We start from the raw sequence: 10,242 nt of genomic DNA, 5'->3' as shown, positions 1-10,242 counted from the left end.
TTAGTGATATAAGTATCACTAATCTCCAAGAAGTTTTGATGTGCTATTGTGGATCCTCCTGTGGAGTACCCATAAACTGCCCATTTGCATGTAGTAGCTGGATCATGCTCTGTTTCAGCTTAAAATGCCCAGTGATTTTGGACTTCACAATGTTGGAGGTGACATTAGCAATGCTAGGCATCGCCACCTCCTGAACAGCCATATGTTGCTCCTCTGCCATGTTCACAGGAAATTGAACAAGTGCCTGAAGATTATTTGTGTCCCTTGCTTCCCTTAACCTCCTGTGAAATGTTCTCTCAGGTTCGGGGTCAAAGCCTTGAAGTCTATCTTGGCTTCTGACCCTTCGCATTCAATCAAAGTTCGTGAAATTAGAGCAACAATCGAGTAAGGTTAGACTTGACGAAATAAACAATTATAGCTAAAACTAGAAAGTAGTCAATATTCAAGTCTCTGACAACGGCGCCAAAAACTTGTTGCTCCCAAACGCACACGCAAGTATACGTGGTCGTACAAGAAATAAAATGATAAGTCGAGTGTCGAACCCATAGAGACTTGTATTAACTTCTTACTAAATTCACCAAGATTGTTATTCAGTCAAGCCAATCCGAGTTCAAAAGTATGATTATACTAAACAATAATTCTAATTGGTAACTAAATTATCAAATAGCAAAATGGTTATTGTGTATTCAGTAGAGATGAATATTCCAGGGTTGTGATCGATTTACCAATCCTATTGTGTTCTAGTTAACTCTCCCTTTCATACAATTCACTCATGGTTTCTAATTAATCATATAATTGTTCTCGTAGCCTTCTCCCGAAGTACTACTCTCCTATTCAAAATAGATTAACCTCTATATTCCTATGAAATCAATCTATTAAGAATGCATTAAGATTACGATATTTAATTAAGCACGGTGACTAGGTATATTTCTATCCTAATCATAAATCCCCCCTCCCTAGTTAAGATCGTGTGCTCTTCAGTTCTTCTCTAATCTAAATATGGCTTTCCCTAGCATAGCATAGATAGTAAATAGAACTTAACTATTGGCCAGACAATTAAGCAATTAATCACAGAATTGAATAAACAACCATATATGGGTAAATTGTAATTAAGGTTAAACCAACGTTGAACAACAATATTCATGGCTAAATCACAACCCCAGAACTATGGGTTTTAGCCACTTCTGATATTATCAAACAAATTTATAAGTGTTGGATAATTGAAAATACTAAGAAAATATGAAGAAAATTGAGATATCCTCGCTCCCAAATGTTCTCATGTGTATTCTCTCTTCAAAGTGGTGTCTCCCTCTCAAAATAGGCTTAGTCTTGCTTTTATACATATTGGATAGGTCTAGGGCCGAAATAACCTTGTCCCGAAAAAAGTTGGAGAAATTCCTGTCACCAGTGTCCAGGGAAGCATGTGGCGCTGGCCCTGGTGCTGGCAAATTGTACATTCTATAAACGGTGCCACAGGTGGCGTGGGGCGCTACCTGTGGCGCTGGAATTCAACATTTTCCATTTTTTCTCCATTTTGGTTCTAATCTCGCACCTTTCGCCCCCTATTGCCTCTGGATGGTTTCTACATATTAAAGCACCATGAATGAATATAAATCAATATATTTTACATCCGAAATCCATGAAACACGAGTAAACATGAGGTGATATACATATAAATATATATACTTTAAGCTAAATATCAATATATGGTTGAAATATTCCATTTTCATTTTTTCCTTGCGTATCTTTATCGTAGTATTGCTACTGTTTGTCTAACTTTGTGGTAACTACAAAAATAATATATAATTTATTTTCAATTTGAGCTCATTGAGAACAGGTTTTTTGGTACTTTCCACAATTTTGGTGATGAACTTTGAGTTGTGCGGTATTGATCTTTTTCAAAAACAACTTAGAAAATCCAGTGCTGCCCTATCTTTTTATCTCTATTTCTGAAAGAAGCTTCAGGCGAGGTGTTAGATCCACCGAACCCTCAACCCTGCCATTGCAAACAAAAATTTAAAAGGTTCTGTTGAATCTATGCTCTTTTTCCTTTTTCTTTATTATATAAGGATAAGGTAATTTGTAAGGTTGGATCCTTATTGAATTTGCTATCTTTGTTATGTGAAGAATAATTTATGTGGCATTGAATTTTGGCTATAATCACTCATTAGCATTCCATTCTTTGTTAGTATTTTGATGCATGCTGAAAGGGTCTTTTATTGTATATTTGTATACGGTAAAAATCAGTGGTCCAATTTTAATCATTAAGGCGCCTCGTAGAGACTGCCCCCAGAAGGCTCGAAGCTCAGCTAGGGGTTTCGACCTCTAATGGTTCTCAATGATCGACCTCGAGGCAGTGTAAACAATGATCGGCATCTAGGCAGTGTAAACCAGCGGCTACGGTGAATCGATGTGAGGTTCCCAAGGCACGTGACTAGAGCTGACAAAGTCTATTAGGCTAGTTCAAACCCGTATCATGGCATTAAATGGTTGTACCAGTCCCATATCTTTGTAATAAATGCACTTGTACTATGTTGGGATTCCCCCTCATATATAAAGGGGATCCTTGTCATTTTGTAAGAGGATATTACAAACTACATCCAATACAAGAACATTCTCTGCTCTCTAACTCAAACATACTCTATGTTTGATCTTATTACTTACATTTATTGTCTTGCTCATATTTGCTACATTTCATTAATTGTTCTTCATTTATTGCTCATTATTAGTCATAAAGAGCCACCATCAAATTTATCATAACTGTTAATCCTCCATCGACTGCCCTTAGCCGGGTATCCGACTCGACCTTGAGGCCCCGATTTCCATCCATTCGGTTTGATTATTACACTATCTACAAGCTATTATCCTATTTTCTAATCTTTCACTTAGCATTTATTGCCTAACAACTAGCATAAAAATAGATCACATATTTTTAGAACCACAAAATCAAATCTAATTGTTATTACATTTTCAAGGTAAACAGTGTGGCGCCTACCGTGGGGCTAAAAATAATAGTTATTATTTTCTTGTTGGTTTACTACATAATGCAAGTTAACTTTAACGCTTTTTCTTGTCCAAGAATCTTCATTTTAGGTCGAAATGTCTAACTCAGTGAGTGCATATGAAAACAACGGTCTTGAGGACCATAGAGAGAATGGTGTGGTTGTTCCAGGTATTGGCGCACCACACTAAACCCTGAGGACGCGCCAAAGCCAATCCCCATGGATGTGGTCTCGCGCGATGCCCAACACGTCGATATAAGCTCCCACACTAATAGGAGAATACGACAAGGAGACCAATAAGAAGCCTAGAAAACCCCAGCATGGGAAGAACAAGAGGTTAGCCTTCACGTTATTTTTGAAATGTTACAGGCACAACAGCAGGCAATTGCTCAACTGCAAAGCCACCAAAAAACTCCAAGCACAGCAGCACCGGAAACAGCTCCTCGATCCGAACAGGTACTGGAAAGATCGAGTAACAATGGGGTTAGCAGTCAACCATGCTATTATGAAGATGCTCGAGGACCTCACAAAGAGGATCCAATCGGGCGAAAAAATGATAGAAGCCAACGATAAAAAGGTGGAGACCTACAACTCGAGGGTCGATCAGATCCCGGGTGTACCCTCGATTCTAAAGGGTGTTGATTCGAAGAAATTCGTGAAAAAGCCATTCCTGTCAGATGCTGCTCCAAAGCCCATCCCGAAGAAGTTCAGAATGCCCGACCTTCCAAAATATAACAGAACCTCGGACCCCAACGAGCACGTCACTGCTTACACTTGTGCAGTGAAGGGCAACGACCTAAAGGACAATGAGATCGAATTCCGTCCTACTAAAAAAGTTTGGGGAGACACTCTCAAAAGGGGCGATGATGTGGTATCACAACCTAGCCCAGAACTCGATAGACTCATGTGCCATGCTGGCAGATTCCTTCATAAAGGCACATGCTAGTGCCATCAAGGTATCTACAAGGAAATCTGACGTCTTCAAAATCAAGCAAAGGGAGAACGAGATGCTGCAAGAGTTCATATCTCACTTTCAAAGGGAACGAATGGAACTACCGCGGGTCTCCGACGACTGGGCAGTGCAGGCCTTCACTCAAGGTTTGAACGAGCGAAGCTCGGTAGCTTCGAAGCAGCTGAAGCAGAATTAGTCGAATATCCCACCGTGACTTGGCCGGACATCTACAACCGATACCAATCAAAGATCAGGGTCGAATACGACCAACTAGGAGTCCCCTCGGGCTCAGTATATCCTAGCAGGCTTCCGGCAAAGAAGCCAAACCAAACAAAGAAAGATACCAACCATACACTGAAGATAGAAGAAATGCCCCGAGGCGCAACATACCCAGCAATGACCGAAGGATGGATCGAGGACAGAATCCTCGGGGACTCATTAGTAGAGCTGGATTCGATAGGCACACAGGGCCAACGAAGGCACCCCACTTGTCGGAATACAACTTCAATGTCGACATTTCAGATATCGTATTCGCCATCAGTAAAATTAGAGATACCAGGTGGCCAAGGCCTGTGCAATCAGATCCTTCGCAAAGGAACCATAACTTAGTGTGTGAATTTCATGGCACACACGGTCACAAGACCGAGGATTGCCGACAACTCCAAAAAGAAGTAGCCCGACTACTCAGCAAAGGTCACCTCCGAGAATTCCTTAGTGACCGAGACAAAAATTAGTTCCGGGAAAGAGAGGCGACCAAGAAGAATGAAACAGATAAGCCACAACATGTTATCCACATGATCTTAGGAGGCATCTGTGATCCACAAGAACCCATGGTCAGGAGAAAAAAATATCTATCACCAGGGAAAAGCGAACTCGAGTATACATACTTGAGGACGCTCTCACCTTTAGCGACGAGGACATCAAGACCTTGTCTCAGCCTCACAACGATGCATTGGTAATCTCTTTACTTGTGAATACATTTCAAATTAAACGTGTATTTGTGGATCCAGGTAGCTCGGCCAATATTATCAGGTCGAGGGTGGTGGAGCAGCTCGGACTGCTTGACCAAATTGTGCCCGCCTCTCGAGTCCTCAACGGGTTCAACATGGCGAACGAAACAACGAAAGGGGAAATCACCCTCCCAGTCAACGTGGCCGGCACTATCCAAAATGCCAAATTCCATGTCATCGAAGGAGACGTGAGGTACAACGCCTTGCTCAGAAGGCCATGGATACACTGCATGAGAGCAGTACCATCAACCCTTCACCAAATGATGAAGTTTTCGATGAAGGATGAAATAAAAATCGTGTACGGGGAACAACATGCAACGAGGGAGATGTTCGCGGTACACGACATAGCACCGGTATCGATGCCTTCGATGTCGAAGGAACCACAAGACAAACAAACAGTGAAATAGCAATCACGAGACACATTCTCGGCTATACCCGAATAAAACAAACAAAGGATCGTGTCGTGTCCTCAGAGCAAATATTGAAGTCCTACCGAGGCTCAAAGCTCCATCGCCACTAAGGTATAACCATCTCCCTTTTTATTTACATTTTACACTAACCTTTATGCAGATGCCCGATCAGAACAATCGAAGCACCATACAGCTTGAAGGCCTTAAGTTCCAAAAGCATACGTTGCACTCTTTTTCTTCAACTGGGTTTTTATCCCAAGAAGGGTTTTACCAGCAAGGTTTTTTAATGAGGCAACATCCATATGCTACCTAAGGAAGACTTAACAAGTATTCAAGGCTCCTCTTCAATCAACCTCGAATACAGGGGGGCATCCCCCCGGAGGGTCACCTCCACGGAGAAGACAAGATGTGCTAAATGGGGTCTTGATAGGAAAATGATGTACCGGGCCAAACGGTCGAACGAACCGTGTCCATATAGAATAACCGAGCCCTTGGCAGCAAAAACGTGTATACTTGTACTAAGTAATCAAATAATACTTTCCCCTCCATCAAAGCATTTCACGTTTCAAAAGAGTTCAGTATTTTTTACAAAAATGGCTCCAGAGCCAAAAACGTGCCAAACACTCGGGGACTGGCGTCAAAAACTCGAAACCGTATGAGCCCCGGGTCAAAAGCTTCAAACTCATAAGCCCTCAATGAGGCAACGTCAAGTCTACAAAAATGGCTCCAGAGCCAAGAAAACTTTCAATGTCTCGGGGACTGCCGAGGCCATAAGACCCCATACGGGTTACCTCGACCTCGTAAGACCTTTATAAGGCAACACCAAAAACTGTAAGACCTCAAGCAAGGCATGAACCATACTTGCGCCAAGTAACCAAAATTGTAAGACCTCAAGCAAGGCATGAACCATACTTGCGCCAAGTAACCAAAACTGTAAGACCTCAGGCAAGGAATGAACCATACTTGTACCAAATAACCAAAACTGTAAGACCTCAAGCAATGCATGTAAAAATTATAAGACCATACAAAAAGGCATTACCCCGATCTAAAAGTTAAGGCTATATATTCGAACTTGTAAGACCCCTAAAAGGCATACCCTCAATATAGATGCCAAAACTACTTCATTTGGGAACTAAAAGGCTATGGACAAAATAAATGACTACGGTTATAAGGCTTCGGCCAAACTAACGTGACTCGGGAACGCCTGACCGTCGCTATAAAATCACAAGCCTTCAATTACTTCGAAAGTACTCCGAAAAGAACCGGTTAAACAGGCTACCCTCGACATAGACAAAAGAGCTTCGACCATGTCAGCTCCAAACTATAGGCTTCGAAACACTCAACTACCGAGCAAAACCTCCCGAGCTGCTCGTTCATTGCCACATAACGACTCACAATCGAGGTTTTTATCGAACCGTCAAACAGTAAGGCAAACAAAATTTCAAAAAGTCCTTAACGAGGGAAAAATAAAGCCTATATTAGAGGCCGTACTGACCCAATGCGTAAGAGCCACTGTCACCAGCCCATATAAAGGATCGTACCAACCCAATGCGTAAAAGCCACTGCCGCCAGCCCATATAAAAGGTCGTACCGACCTAACGCGTAAAAGCCTAAGGGCCTGCTTTAAATTCAAAAACTTAAGGGTCAATGAGCTCAAGTCGAAACCCGACTCGGAGACTGAACCCAAAATAGTTAATTGAATATGCCTAAGAGCAAAAGCATAAGAGCTCAAACACCGGCTTATGCTAATAGGTCGTACCAACCAAACACGTATGAGCCTACGGGCCAGCCCCATGAGCCCCAGGGTCGTACTATAAACCTAAGGGTTCTTTATTAACTCAAAGACCAGTTCATATGGCTAATGACTTACAAACATCGAAGCAAAGGTAAGTGCACGAAAAATGAAACCGCAAGGCTTCCTTTTATACGTATGTGTGAAAAAAATACAAAGCTCCATTTACAATGTTCTTTAAAAGGCACTATACACAAAATCATAAAAGAAAGGCCTAATCTACATCCCCCTCCGGGACTATGGCCCGTCGGACCCTTTCTCGCTATCTTCGGCATTGGGCAGAAGGAACTTAGCATCATATTCGTCCGCTTTTGCCTGCTTTATCTCTTCCGAGAGATCGAAGCCCCTGGAATGGATCTCCTCGAGGGTTTCCCCCCGAGATTTATACCTAACATGCTCTTTGCTCCTACTCTCCCGGTCGAGAGCCCCTCTCAGCTCAGCTCGAGCGTCGGCAGCGTCTTGCAAATAGACGGCCACTTTCTTATCACCCTTAGTTTAGATCGCTTCGGCATCATCCTGGGCATCCACAACTTCGGCCTTCATCTTCAGAAGCTCAGACTCGAGCCTTGTAATTGCGTTCGTTCGGACCGAGCTGTTCTCACGAGCATTGCGAAGTTGTACTTCAAGGGCGAAAGCCTTGGTCAAAGCATCCTTCTTAGCCGCAACCTGGGCGTCAACCCGAGCCTTTAGATCATTGCACTCGCACTTGGCTTGACCAACTTCGCTCCAAAGGCGTTCCAGGTCCTCTGTCTTTTTCTGCAACTGAAGTAAACAAAACATTAGCCTCAGAAGATAGAAGAAGAAACACGCACTCCCTTGGAACAAAAATTGCATGCTCCTCGAGGTAGCTTTCGTAGTTCAAGCTTCGACTCGCCTCATACCGCAAGTGTACCAACTCGTCTTCCCTTTCATCACAAAAAAGCGTGAAGGATTTCTCCCCATTCACGGCTTTTTACAGCCTGGCCTCACGATGAAGCAGCTCAGACTTGAGCTTGTTAAAAGCCTATGAAAGAGAAACTCGATAAGAGAGTAAAAATTGCAAAAAACTATAAAACCAATACGATCGGCCGAAACTCACCACAGAGTATAGCCACTAAGCTTCCTCAAATGTCAAGCGTGCATCTACTAATCTGGCTCCATCGACCCCAGTAGAACTGCTCCCGATTGGGATACGGTCGCTCGATATATGCGGCCCTTGGCTTCGAACATCCCTCGAAGTACCTTCGACGGGAGAAGAAGTCGGCGGTAGAGAACCCTCATTCCTCAAGGTACCTTCGAAGAGAAAAGAAGATCACCGCGGAGGAGGGACCATCTTTCTAAAGCCATAGATCTCGGGCGCTACAGGCTCGGCTGATACATCCTCTCTGAGCCTCCAGGCTGGGCTCGTCTTGCTATAAGCACCATTGCCCTGCGAAGGTCCTTTTTGCTTATTATTATTATTCCTCAGTCCCGAAGCTAACGATTCGTCTCCCTCTCCGAGAGGGCACGATCTCACCTCAAAGAACTCCCAAATACCTACGATGATGGAGCTAGTACACATAAAAAGAGAGTGCCTTTCAAAAAAGGAGCAAATCGCATAGCACGTACTGTGGTGTTTTGCCTCCTATCTACCGTTACACAAGGCTCTCCACTTATGTTCATCGTAAGTCGAGTGGGTCGCCAACTTCCAAGCCCAATCCATCAGGTCAGGGACCTCGTATGGCATCCATGGAATTGTTGCAGAAAGGGAAAGAAAGGCGCATTTATGGATCCCGCCTCCGCCATAAGCAAAACAACGAAGGCACAAGTGTACTACTTACATGTAAAATTCCATTCCTCAGGAAATGGAAGAAACTCCACGGGGATAATGTCAATAGTCCGTACTCGGACGAATCGGCTCATCCATCCTCGATCCCCATCTTCTTCATCATCGACAACGAAGGGCCTAGTGGATCGGCATCGTAGGGTTAGCAGGCCTCGGTGGTGAAAAGGCCGGTACAACCTGATGAGATGACTAAAGGTGAACTCAAGCCCTGCTTCCTCCGCAAAGAATCTCATCATCAATATTATCCTCCAAAATAACGGATGAACTTGTGCCAAGGTAACCCGATACTTTTGACAAAAGTCGAGCACAACCTTATCAAGGGGGCCCAGCGTAAAGGGGTACGTGTATACATTCAAAAAACCCTCAACATGATCCATGATGCTCTCTTTTGAGGAAGGTACCCGTAGTACTACCTTTTTCCCCCATCCACAATCTTTCCTCACTGACTCAAGGTGCCCCTCACCTATTAAAGAAACAAACTTCGAGGCATACTCCCAATGACCCTGAACATTGGGAGGTTTTTCTGACAGAAAGTCCCCCTCGAAGCAAAATGTCCCGAGGTTGGCTCGCCTGGCACCAGCGGTGCACCACCAACCAGGCAGTGTAAACAATGATTGGCCTCGAGGCAGTGTAAACCAGCGACTACGGTGGATCGATGTGAGGTTCCCAAGGACGTGACTAAAGCTGACAAAGTCTATTAGGCTAGTTCAAATCCGTATCATGACATTAAATGGTTGTACCAGCCCCATATCTTTGTAATATATGCACTTGTACTATGTTGGGATTCCCCCTCATATATAAAGGGGATCCTTGTCATTTTGTAAGAGGATATTACACACTACATCCAATACAAGAACATTCTCTTCTCTCTAACTCAAACATACTCTCTGTTTGATCATATTGCTTACATTTATTGTCTTGCTCATATTTGTTACAATTCATTAATTGTTTTTCATTTATTGCTCATTATTAGTCATAAAGAGCCGCCATCAAATTTATCATAATTGTTAATACTCCATCGACTGCCCTTAGCCGGGCATCCGGCTCGACCTTGAGGCCCCGTATACACAAGATCGAAGCCCCGATTTCTAGTTATTCGGTTTGATTATTACACTATCTACAAGCTATTATCCTATTTTCTAATCTTTCACTTAGCATCTATTGCCTAACAACTATTATAAAAGTAGATTACATATTTTTAGAACCACAAAATCAAATCTAATTGTTATTACCATTTTCAAGGTAAACAATATTATAAATCTACAACTATAC

The sequence above is a fragment of the Nicotiana sylvestris genome, chromosome 3, assembly GCF_000393655.2.
Source record: "Nicotiana sylvestris chromosome 3, ASM39365v2, whole genome shotgun sequence".
Classification (NCBI taxonomy): domain Eukaryota; kingdom Viridiplantae; phylum Streptophyta; class Magnoliopsida; order Solanales; family Solanaceae; genus Nicotiana; species Nicotiana sylvestris.
This window is presented reverse-complemented; position numbering follows the sequence as displayed.